Consider the following 13,806-nt stretch of genomic DNA (forward strand, 5'->3'; position numbering starts at 1 on the left):
TGCATACATTGTTAACCAAAGTTTCATTGGATTGAAACCTTAATACCCGACGTTTTGCCTTGTGGCGCGATGACTCAACACTGCAGCGGTTTCAACCTGCTCCATGCCACCTCGGCACTTGTGGCTCCGACGGTGCTGGCGTGTATTAACTTCGCGCTGAATGGACTGTCCACTATAACAATGATATTTATTTGTATATCCGCCTTGCCACATGTGCTGCATTGACTGTATCTCCTATTCATACCTCGGTTGCTTGAACTATACGCCAACATTTAACATATAAAACTTTACGCCAAAGTTTAATAACATGGGTTGCTAACAATATTCCATAGTTCCGCTCCATAGTTTATATCACGACTTTGATATATCTCATGTGTACTAGGTTTCAACCATAGTTTAAATACATATAAATCCGCCACTAACATTGGATTTAGACCATAGGTTATATAAATCCGCTCCATAGTTTAGATATGCCATGTGCCAACCTTGTAATGTTTTGACATGTGAACTTGCACCTCCATGGTATATAACATAGTTTGAATCTTAGTATTTGCGCCATAAATTTTAAGGTTTAGACCATGTGCTACCAATGATATGAAATGGTACAAAAACCCATAATTCTCACCATTACTCAGAGATATGCACCGAAGATGAGTTGTTCTCATGTGTCAAGCTGAGAAACGCCACATGGCTAGCAAGCCCCTTTTGGACCTAAACTTTGATAAATGATTTCTCCTTCATCCGGAAGCCAAACGCGAATCCAGAGATACCACAGAATCAGTAAGTCAAGCTTTTCGACTTTATATTGATTTCACGACCAACTAGACCCAAGGTTGACCCTCCCCCCTTGGTCAACACTGATACTAAACTCTTCACGGTACAAGAGGTAGAGATGGGTATCAAGAAGTTGGATGTTGGAAAAGCGAAAGACTTAGCTGAACTTCAAGCAGAATATCTAAAGTGGGGCTCAAAGATTCTTGCACCTCACATTACAAAAATCTTCAACAACATCATACAACAAGGGCTCCCCACAGATTGGACAACTAGTCTGGCAATACCTCTTTTCAAGGGCGGCGACATCAATAATCCCTCCAATTATAGGACCATCATGATAAACCCTTTGTTTGCAAAGCTATGTGGAAGCATGCTAGAAAACAAAATTAGCAAGTGGGCAGAAGAAAGAAATAAGCGTGCTAAAGGGCAAGCAGGTTTTAGACCTAAGCATTCCGCAGTTGATCATTGCATAACTTTAAGGCACATCATTGAAAAATTTTGGGAGAAGAAGGAAGAAGTCTTTTGTTGCTTTGTTGATTTCAGAAAAGCGTTTGACTCGGTTCCTAGGGATAAACTTTGGCAAAGAATGGAGGAACTTGGGGTTCCTAAACATTTGAGAGCAACCGTGCATAGGCTGTATGAAGAGGTGAAAGTCAAAATTAGAACTTCAACAGGCATTTCTGAAAGTTTTAGAAGCGATATCGGGGTCAAGCAAGGTTGCCCACTGTCTCCTACCCTTTTTGGTTTATATATCGACAAGCTTGAGGAGTGGTTAAATTTGCAAGGGGGTGATGGTATCTATTTGTGCAACTTCGTTATAAGGCTTCTTTTGTAAGCAGAGGACCTTATTCTGATTGCTAAATCGGCTCTTGGTTTGGAATAGCACTTACTATCCCTTGAGCATTTTTGTAGAAGTGTGGGGATGCAAGTCAATATTAGCAAAACGAAAGTAGTGGTCTTCTCTAAGAAAAGAAAACATAACCAACATAAGTTCTACTTTGAAGGCAACATTCTGGAAGAAGTTGCGGATTACAAATACCTCGGAATTGACTTCAACAAAAATCTAAGCTGGAATGGTTGTAGAAAGAAAAGAACTTTGGGGGGTTGGAAAGCATTTTATGCTTTTCAAAATAGGTGTAGAGAGGCAGAGTTATGGGACTGGAAGACCACTCAAACTCTTTTTGGGCTTCTAGTGATTCCAGTGATTCTATATGGTTGTGAACTGTGGGCTAGCAGTACTTCCGACATGCAGTGAAGACAAATTGAGAAAATTCAGAAGTGTTTGATTACAAACAAATTTAAGATTAAAAGTGCAATTCCTTATGATATCTTGTTAAGTGAAACATGGACTGCTCCTATTGAAGCAATTGCTATGGTGCGAGTCATAAGGTATTTAAAAAAAATTGAGCAAATGGAAGAGGGTAGATGGCCTAAGGTTGTCTTTAATGATAGATTGTGCAAGAGCAAAAAAAATTGGATGCAACAAAATAACAAATGGTTTAGTAAATGGGATATTTGCTTGAACGCGTGCCCCATAAACAACAAAGAGATAAAAGCTTTTGTTATGGAAAAGTTCCACAAACATACTTGGGAGAAGGAGCTAGGAAGAAAGAAAAATTACTATATTGAAGTGTTTAATCCCACTCATAATCATCAACCAAAAGCATACATAGAGGCCAATATCTCTTGGAGAGCCAAAATTCTTATTGCTCAGTTAAGGACTAATTCTCATCAACTCTGTTGTGAAACAGGGCGCTGGAAAAGGCCAAAGGAAGTGTGGGAGGAAAGGATATGCATTTTTTGTTCTTCCGGAAAAGTGGAAACACAAAAACATTTCATTTTAGAATGTGAGGCCTTCAAAGACAACAGGGAAAGTTATGCAGATACGCTGGCAACTAGCTCTTGGGATAATCTATTTAACGAGGGGTTTGTCAAGAAGATGGGAGCATTTATGGTGAACTTCACAAAAAAAAGATCGAATACATCAAGCAGAGGAAGAAACAATCTGTCTCATAAGCTATCTTTAGCCTCGTGGACATTAAAATAATTTCTTTCTTTCTTTCATTCATTACTGCATAAATGGAGAACAATTTCGCTACCTAGAACCATCTTAGTCATTTAGCAAACTTCGACTTAACTTACAAGATCCATGATCCATTATGAATCAGTTCACACCACCACCGCACTCTATTCGAATTGCAAACACCACTATATAAAATGGCCTATCCTTTGCCACTGGTTCCGCGCCATTCGATTTTCCATCCTCGAGTTCTCCACTTGAAATCCGGACCACTACCAAAACTCCACGCAGAACTCCACAAAGTTTTAAAAAAAAAATGTCGGGCCGTCAAACGTTGTGCCTCTTGTCAAAAGGTGCACGTCGGGTCAACTACAAAGTTGGTCGATATATATTAAAGAGAAACACCGTGGACAAGCTCGAATTAGATTATATAACTATAATTTAATTAGTTAATATATATAACTTAATTTAATTATTTAAAAAATAAAATTAATTTAATTAATTAAATTTTAAAAATCGAAAATTCATATAAACAAAAAACACAAATAATATATATATATATATATATATATATATATTAAATAATTTAATTTATTAAAGTTATTTAATTAATTAAATTATTTATTAAAAAAAGAGGTTATATTAAGAGAGACAATCAAAGAAAAAAGAGGGTGATTACATAATATCTTAAGACATCTCGACAAAACAAATAGGATCAATCATTGAAAAAAAATGATGGAGCTCAATTCTAAAATGACAAAGGAAGAAAGGTTTTCCTATAATGGTTTTTCAGTTACAGATCATGGAGTAATTACATTAAAAGGAAGTATCCAAGGAAGAGAAGTTAATGTCGCTATTAGCCCAAGCAACGATAAAAATTATATCAACATCAACTTGGCAAATCAACTATTAATTCCAGAGCTAAGCATTGGTGTAAAAAAAAATATTTTTGACCAAAAAGAATATAAAATTAGTGATCTACAAGTGACAATAGGTCATTATGAGTACATATCTCAATTTCATGTTGTAAGGACGGATAAAAACACTGACATCATACTCAGTCAACCCTGGTTTAAGGATTTGGGTACATTCATGTTAAACATAGAGAAACAAGTTTTGATGTTTCCTTATAAAGGGAAGATGGTCATGTTTCGAGACATAATAAGTAAATCAAAATCAATAAAATTTTCATTAGAAGACCTTAAGGATATCTTAGACTTGATGTTTCAAGATAACAAAAAAACTATATCAAAGAAGCAAAAAGAGCTTGAAGAAGTCATCTGCAACAAAGACATAAATTTCATGCCTTAGACATCACCAAGAAAAACTATTCGAACAAGTCAAGAAAGTTAAAGCCTCAAAAAAGGAACTCAAGGAGCATCTATTAGAACAACAAGAAGAAAATTTACGTTTAAAGAGCCTTAACTAAAAATTAGTAGAACAAATCAAGTGTTTAAAAGACGAGAAGCGTGAAGGCCAAAATAAAGTTGATTCAGAGAATGAGGAATGCTTATGTCTCAAAAATCATAATCAAAATCTGCTCAAACATATTAAAAAACTTAAGGACAGAAATAAATCATTGATGAATAGTTTAAAAGAACTTGTCATAAAGGAAAAATCAAAATCTCTAGATGTAATAGTCCAAACTGAAGAAATAAACATCAATACCACTAATCTTGTAGTTCAGACAAATGCAAACACTATTGAAGTAAAAACGTACTCAGAGGTTATCTTTCAAACAGAGGACACACTAAATAAGGATTCAGTAATTAATTCAACAAAAATAATGCCTGATGGAAATCAAGAAACTGCCATAAAAATGTTTAAGGAAGTTCAAACAAGAAAAATTCCTTATCTACATCCGAATCACAAGAGTAGATACCTTAATAAATCTACAAATCTATATCACACAGAACATAAACAAACTTATGTTCCGAAGAATATTGAAATAAGCTCAATCCAGTCCTATGATAACCATTCACCACACATCTCCAAGGGTCAGAAGATTTCCTAGAAGATTAATCTAGGATGGTTTGATCTGTTTTCATACGACAATTTTGTCTGTCGCTCAGAACATCATATTGTCTTGTATCAACTAAGATGAAAGCTCATAAATAAGAAGACATTTGGATCAACAAAAGAGAATCAATCCTTCATCAGTAAGTTTTGAGGACAGATCTTTTTGAAGGGGAAGGCAATGTAACGAAATAAATTTATATAAAAATAAACACAAATAATGTAAAAAACAACAAATAAGATTAGTGATTACTTACTTAGCAATTAATGAAAAGGTACGTCCCTAAAGGACATAACTGTTCGTGAAAGGGTACTTACCTGGCTATATATATAGGACCCTCATTCTCATTTGTATCATCTTGCATCAATTATGTATATAATATATAGTTACAATTACTATCCTACGATGGATGTCTTTGTCTACAAAGTATTTTAATATTTACGCTGTGTATATGACTTTTGGTGGTTACATAAATCTTTGCCATAATATGGACTGAATAGTGTGGGTGCATCAGTAATAACCCGCTTAATCTGTGTGAAAGCATCCTTTTCCCATTTATCCCTTTTGTATATTGCATCTTTCTTGATCATCTCCTGTAGGGGCATGACTATCCGAGCATGATCAAAGATGAATTTTCTCAGGAAATTAATTTTCCCTAAGAAAGACTGCATGGCTTTCTTATTCACTTGACACAGGATCTGTGTGATGGATTTGAGCCTCTTAGGATCAATCTTAATTCTGCTTTTTGCAATGATGTACCCAAGTAGAATACCTTTAGACACATCGAAGAGTATCTTATTGGGATTAAGGGAAATCCCATACTTTCGACACCTCTTGAATATCTGTTTCAGAAGACATACGTGATCCGATCCTTTTTGGAGTACATAGTAAGATCGTCCAAATACACTACGATGCTCTGACCTATAAGGTTGCAGAAGGCGATGTCCATTACTCTTTGGAAAGTTGCACCTGCATTTATGAGCCAAAATGGCATTCTCTTAAAAATGAATGTTCACCATTTGGTCCGGAAGGTAGTTTTTAATATGTCTGGTTCCGCTACTAGCACCTGATTATAACTCGAGAAACAATCTAGTAGCAAAAACATTTCAGACCCATATCTTGTCTAAAGGATTTATTCCATGGATGACACAAGGTAATTGTCTTTGTTAGAAGACCAATTGAGATTTCTAAAATCGACACATAGACATATTTCTCCAGACTTATTTCTAACTGGGACCATGTTGGAGACCTAAGTGGAATGTCTGACTTTGAATATGATTCGAGCATCCAGTATCTTTCTCAATTCATTTTGGATAAGGGGTTCCAGTGTTGGGTGAACTTTTCGTAACTTCTGTTGGAAAGGCTTTACCCTTTCTTTTATAGGAATGACATGTTGGATAATACGAGTGTCATATGTATTTAAATCATCGTATGTCCATGCAAGTACATCACAATACTATTTGAATAAGCGTATGAATGCCTATCGCTCCTACGGATACCAACACGTACCGAGGTTCACATACTTCATATCTTCTTGGGTCCCAAGATTGACTTGTTTATATGATAACTTTAAGCTCTGATTCTTCATATTAATTGGTCCTCTAAATCGGTTCTGTAGGTCGTATAAATTCTCCAGGGACACCACAACCTTGGGCATAGTATTTCCTTTCATCGCATTGGAAGTGTCCTGCAAAGCCTGATAGTGCTCATCCTCATCTATGGCAGCGTCTTTGATTACATCTGCATTAGCCATAAAGTATAGTATCTGTTGGTTGTCATTTAAAATGCATAAGTTAGTGACATTATTTGGTACTGATGGTTTATATACAATCTCAATATAAAAAACATTTTTCAATGGCAACATCATAGCGACTGCATTTGCTAGTGCATCTATTGTGTAGGTTTTAACCCTATTTAAAAATTACCTACATACGAATTCTAAAAACAGAAAATAAACAATTGTGAGAGCACCACACATAAAAAAAATATACATATACATTTTCCCTTAGATCCCAAAACTGGGACTACCAGATTGATTTTTCATTATGTTCCTTTCAATGTTACAATACATATATATACATGTAGAAGTATCCATAAAACCTAATCCATTAACCTTGGATTAGAACATAATCATAGTTCCCTTGATCGGATCTACATAATACCATGGACCAAAAACCATCGTGCCCAAAACATGTGCGAAATCCATGCAAAAAACCATAGGTAATATAGGGTTCGAATTTATTTTTTTCTTAGGGCGCTGCACCCCTGCATACCCCTGATAGGGGAGTTTCCACCCCCTCGTGACCCCCCCGCTAGTCGTGGAAATAATATAGCACAACCCAATATGTTGCAACATTTCTAAGTCTAGGAACAAAAATAATATTAAAATCTTTAAAATGACTAATTAAGCGCCATACCTCTTCCTGGTAGATTTTAAGATGCATTGAAAGAAAGTGGATAGTATCTTGTACTTGACGAGTGGCTACCTCCGAGTCACTGAATACCTTGAGAATCCCTTGTTAGGATATTCCGACACATAGGAAATAGTTAAGTACAACTTGGTCTAGTATAGAGTTAGGTATAGATTTAGGTAAAGTGTGTTTCTTTACCGTTGTACATTTTGTAACTTACAATCCGACGGTCACGATATGTAGTGATCTGACGGTTCATTCTCTCCTCGGTATTACCGACACTTGATCCGTGGCTTGACACCCGATTGGTCCATGATTTCTATTTAAAGTGCATGGAGGGTCATTTGTAGGGTAATCCGTGCATGAGAGAAGCATATGTAAATTTTCATTCTTTTATTAATAAATTGCCTGAAGTGGCTACGTTGGCTCAGGCCGTGGACTGTTTCCCTCTTTGAGGGTTTTAACCACGTCAAAAATACTGGTGTATTGATCTGCGATCTGGTTGTGAGTGGTGCCCTTTGGTGTTCTATCTGAGGAACTTACCCTGTAAATTCCTACATGGTATCAGAGCTATTTGAGGGCCGCGTCCGTTGGTGATCCAAATCTGAAGCCGGTAGAACTGCATCCGACTGCTGTTTCCTAGATTTGCTATTTTTGACTGCTTTCGGGCCGAGAGGACTGCTCTGTTGTGTTGGGAGCATCTGTTCCAGTGAGGAACCCCTTTCGTTTCATGCGAAAAGGTTTCCGGTAGCCCTAGCGCGTCATTTTTAAGATCTGGAGGTATACAATGTTTATTTGCAGTTTACTGTTATTTATTCTCTGTTTATTTCAGTTTCGGTTTATTTAGCTTTTTTATTACTGGATCTATACCTTTCATTTCTGCGTATGCTCTTTGCCCTGTGACTCTGTGCGATCTGGGCAAATCAGAAATAGAAAGGAAGGATTTTTCTCATGCGTATGCTCTTTTCCCTGCGCCTTAGGGTGATCTCGGAAAATCAGAAACATTGAGGAAAATATTTAGTTTCCGGCTAAAGCTAACTTTGAGCCGCAAGGTTCATTTTTGAAAATATTTAGTTTTTCGGCTAAAGCTAACTTCGAGCCGTAAGGTTCGTTTTCTTTGCATGTCCGTGTTGGGTTTTGTGTTTTTTGTTTTGTAGGGAAAAAGAGCTTTCTCAAAGCAAGCACGCAACCCAAAGCACCCCCCCCTCTCTCTCTCTCTCTCTCAAATTTTTTGTATAACTCAATTGGTTCAAAGCTATTTTAAGAGAGTAGAGGTCTTGGGTTCAAGTCTCCATTTTGTGGGGGTGAACTTTTTCATTTCCGCACATTCCCGCACTTCGTCGGCAACTTCAACAACTTTTTTTCAAAAAGCCATAACTTCTTCATCCGGAAGCCGTTTTCAGAGCCGTTTTTTTTAAACCAGCCTAATTTTTCAAGATCTATCCATTGGAACACTTAGTTTCAGCATCTTTAGCTTCAGTTTTCGTTGAAATGGAAAGTCAATACCAAGTTACCCTTGACATCACCAACTACTTCCAATGGTTGTCCTACATTGAGGATTTACTTAGAAATAAAGGTCTCTACAGAATAGCCTCAGGCCAAGAAAAGAAACCGAAGGATGAAGATAAGGCTGCTAAATGGGAAAATAGGCAAGATCAAGCACGTGGATTGATAGGGATGTCTATTTCTCCAGATCTTAGATTCCATATTGCAGAACTTGATACTCCTGATGAAGCAATGAAACAAATCAATAAAGTTTTTGGGATTAAAAATGAACTTAGAACCCATCAACTTGAAAATGAGTTGCTTACATTGGACCCTAATAATTTTTCATGCATTGAAGATTTCTTGTCCAAGTTCAAGACACTTAGATATCTCTTGGAAGGTGTTAAAGTTAAGAAAGAAGATAGTAACCTTATCTATTCCATTCTTACTAAGTTGGGACCAGCCTACTCTGTGTTTGTTTCCACCTTCCATTCTACAAGAGAAGCCTTCATTTCTCAAGGAACAGACTACAAGTCCCCTTCCTTTGCCTCTTTTTGTGATTCTTTAATAAGAGAACAAGAAAAACTCTTACACCTTGGTCTTCTTAATCTTGGAAACTCTTCCAAGAAAGCGTTAGCCGCCCAACAGCAACCAAATTCAGAGAATCCTAAGAAGTCATATCCTAAAAAGAATGGTCCTAAACCAAACAAGGGTCCTAAGCAATTTCAGCCCCAAAATGAAAAATCATTTCAACAAAATGATAAGACAAATAAAAACAAAGGGAAGAAGACTGATAGACATTGCAATTTTTGTAATCGAGATGGCCACTTAGAATCAAAATGCTTTAAGAAGATGGAAGCCTTGGAAGCAGCAATGAAGAAGCATAACATCCATTTGGGGCAATCTTCAACTTCAACTTCATCTTCAGGAATGGCACTTTCTGCATGTGGTTGTCAAGCATCTTGGTCTGGCTATGCATTAAATGTATCTTCTTCTTCTCATTCTCATGAGTGGCTCATTGATTCTGGAGCTTCTTATCACATGGCCAAAAACAAAGCCATGTTTTCTTCTTTAAATGATTGTAACACCAAAAATATATATGTTGGTGATGATAGATCTCTTAATGTTGTAGGGACTGGAACTGTTCATCTAGACAATGGTCAGTTTAATGATGTATTATGTGTTCCAACCTTATCCTGCAACCTTCTATTTGTATATCAGATAGCTCATTCAGGTGAAGGTAAAATCGTTGAATTTTCACCTCATGATGTTGTAATCAAGGACTTAAGAGATCCTAAACAGATTTTGGCTACTGGCATTGCTGATGATTCTACAAGGTTGTATAAGTTTCACAACTTTGGGTCATCAAATCTTCCCTCAGTATTTGTTGCTCATAACGATGAAGTGAGCAAACTTTGGCATGAGCGATTTGGTCACTTAAACTATCGCTCCCTTCGGCATCTATGTAAAGAAAATATGGTGACAGGTCTTCCTATGGTATCTTGCAGAGATGGTGTTTGTTCCGGATGTGTACTCGGAAAACATCATCGGGACAGTTTTGAAAAACGTGCCTCTTGGCACGCCTCAGCCCCTTTACAGCTTGTGCATAGTGATTTATGTGGTCCACTTCCTGTTGTTTCATTCTCTGGCTGCAAGTATTTCTTAACTTTCATTGATGATTTCTCCAGACGCACTTGGGTATACTTCTTAAAACTCAAGAGTGAAGTATTTAACACATTTTTGGCCTTCAAAGCCTTTGTTGAAAAACAATCTGGACATCAAATTCTTAAGCTAAGATCTGATAATGGCGGAGAATATGTTAAAAACATATTCATCAACTTTTGCACTGAGAATGGAATACAAATGCAACATACTGTTCCATATACTCCACAAAAAAATGGTGTAGCTGAAAGGAAGAATCACACCTTAAAGGAAATGGCTAATTGTATGCTACAATATAAAGGACTTGGTCTTAGTTTTGGGCAGAAGCAATTAACTGTGCAAATTACATAATAAATCGCACTCCTACTAAGACTTTAAAGAATATCACTCCAGAAGAAGCATGGAGCTCAATCAAACCAGATGTAAGTCACTTTCGTGTTTTTGGAAGTGAAGTGTGGGCCCATATTCCAGATGAAAAGCATAAAGCTTTAGAACCTATGAGTGAAAAATGTACTTTTGTTGGATATTCTGAAGATGTCAAAGGCTATAGACTTATTCCATTTAAGTCCAAAAATGTTATCATTGGAAGAGATGTAAAATTTGATGAAAATATATTGGCCTGCGAGCCTAGTCCGGTGGATGTGCCACCTCTCCCTATCTCTTCTACCTTTGAAAACATTTCTTCTTCAGATGATGAAAGTGAAGATGACAATCCTCCCCCACCATCTTAGGATCCTCCTTCAGCTCCTGAGCTTCCAAAATGGGTTCGTGCTACTCGAGATGCAGCAGGTGATCTTGTCGGTGATCCTACAGATCAGCGACACACACGTTCTCAGTTCGAGAGAGCCTCTTCTTTACTGGCTCAAGCTCCAGTAAATTATGATCCTGACACCTTTGCAGAAGCTTCAGGCCATCCAGATTGGGAAGCAACTATGAATGAAGAATATCATTCATTATTGGCAAATGATACATGGGATCTTGTTCCTCTACCAAAGGGACGAAAACTTGTTAGATGCAAATGGGTTTACAGAACCAAGTATGGACCAGATGGGAAAGTTGATAAACATAAAGCTCGTCTTGTTGCTAAAGGTTTTTCACAGGTTGAAGGCATTGACTACACTGAAACCTTCTCCCCTGTTGCCAAAATGAACTCTATCCTCCTTTTTCTTTCCCTTGCTACCTCGTTCAAATGGGAAGTCCATCAGATGGATGTTAAATCTGCCTTCTTGCATGGGGACTTGCATGAAGAAATCTACATGGAACAACCCATTGGCTTCATAAAAACAGACTCCAGCCTTGTATGTCGGCTTAAGAAATCCCTTTATGGTCTCAAGCAAGCTCCTCAAGCTTGGTATGCCAAAATGGACAACTTTCTTTTAGAATCTAGCTTTTCTAGGTGTCATTCTGACAATACTGTCTACACTAAGAAAGTGGGAAAGTCTCTTATCATTCTTGTTCTTTATGTTGATGATCTTATCCTTACCGGTAGTGATCCCAACCTTATCAACCATGTGAAGTCTAGCCTTAAAAGGAAGTTTGAAATGACAGACTTAGGACACTTACATTATTTTCTCGGTCTTCAAGTCTTGCAATCCAAGGCAGGTATTTCCCTTTCTCAGTCCAAGTATGCCTGTGATATTCTAAGCCACTTTCACATGGAAGACTGTAAGCCGGCCCCTTCTCCCTTTCAGTCCGGAGTCAAACTTTCAGTCACTTGTACTTCTCCTGAAGTTGATGCTACCTTATATCGTCAACTTGTAGGAAAACTTTTGTATCTAACCCATACTCGTCCTGACCTTTCCTTTGCTGTTGGCCTTGTTGCTCGGTTCATGCAAAACCCCCGTGAAAGTCATTGGAAAGCAGATAAAAGAATACTTCGTTATGTTCGAGGTACAATTCAGTTTGGGATTCATTACAGTGCCGAAGCATCTCCTCTATTGGTTGGTTTCATTGATTCCGATTGGGCTGGTGACCCTGATGATCGGAAGTCTACTGCCGGTTATGTGTTCACTCTTGGTTCAAGACCTATTACATGGGCTTGCAAGAAAAAAGGTGCCATTTCTCTTTCATCAGCAGAAGCAGAGTATCGTGGTGCCGTAGAAGCTAGTAAGGAAGCCTTGTGGCTTCCTCAGATCCTATCAGAGTTTGGCTTTGAGCAGCAGCATCCGGCTACAGTTTGGTGTGATAATCAAAGTGCCATTCAGCTATGCAAAGATCCAGTCCAACATCAGCGCAACAAACACATTGAACTGCACATGCACTTCATTAGAAAGCTCATTCACGACCATGTTCTTGAAGTGCAATATTGTTCAACAGATGATCAAGTTGCAGACATCTTCACAAAGGCTCTCACAGAGGTGAAGTTCACTAAACTTCGATTTATGGTTGGAGTTCAGGAAGTTGTCACTAAGGGGGGATAGGTTCTAGTGCCTCCTTCCTTCTCCTATTGTGTCATATTTGTAAATCCTTCAATCCTATCCCAAGTTGTTCTTAAGGGGGGATGTTAGGATATTCCGACACATAGGAAATAGTTAAGTACAACTTGGTCTAGTATAGAGTTAGGTAAAGTGTGTTTCTTTACCGTTGTACATTTTTTAACTTACAATCTGACGGTCACGATATGTAGTGACCCGACGGTTCATTCTCTCCTCGGTATTACCGACACTTGATCCGTGGCTTGACACCCGATTGGTCCATGATTTCTATTTAAAGCGCATGGAGGGTCATTTGTAGGGTAATCCGTGCATGAGAGAAGCATATGTAAATTTTCATTCTTTTATTAATAAATTTCCTGAAGTGGCTGCGTTGGCTTAGGCCGTGGACTGTTTCCCTCTTTGAGGGTTTTAACCACGTCAAAAATACTGGTGTATTGATCTGCGATCTGGTTGTGAGCGGTGTCCTTTGGTGTTCTGTCTGAGGAACTTACCCTGTAAATTCCTACATCCCTATGTTCAGATCGATGGTGCTGGACAGCAGATCCCCCACGTAATGGGTTTGGGGGCTAAATCCCCCAATTTTGGGTAATGGTATTGTAAAATCTCCGTGAAGTGCGCAGAGCCCGGATGGTAATGAGTCAAGTAAAAGGGTACTCCACCCTAAAATATTGTAATTTAATCTAGAATGTGTCGGCCTACCCATGGTTTGCAGACCATGGGAATGTATAAACAGAGCGAGGCTCTAAGTGTAGAAGGTAGCTTTGGATGTAGAGATCAATTGTGCATGGGTTTTTGAAAGTGATAGTGGATCTGAGACTGTAAGTCAGAGTTTCGGGTCGTAGTAGTAGAAGAGGCTCTGTAGTTGTGTGCGCAGAGGCCTAGTAGAGTCCGTAGCTGTGTGCATGGACCCCTGTAGCTGAGTGCGTAGGGTAGGAAGTGAATCGTAATTGGAAAAAAACATTAATAAAGATAAGTGGTTTTGGAATATTGCGTATCTGTTTC

Source organism: Pinus tabuliformis, chromosome 2_1 (genome assembly GCF_031772625.1).
Source record: "Pinus tabuliformis cultivar Carrire ecotype Pingquan chromosome 2_1, CPIR1, whole genome shotgun sequence".
Taxonomy (NCBI): Eukaryota; Viridiplantae; Streptophyta; class Pinopsida; order Pinales; family Pinaceae; genus Pinus; species Pinus tabuliformis.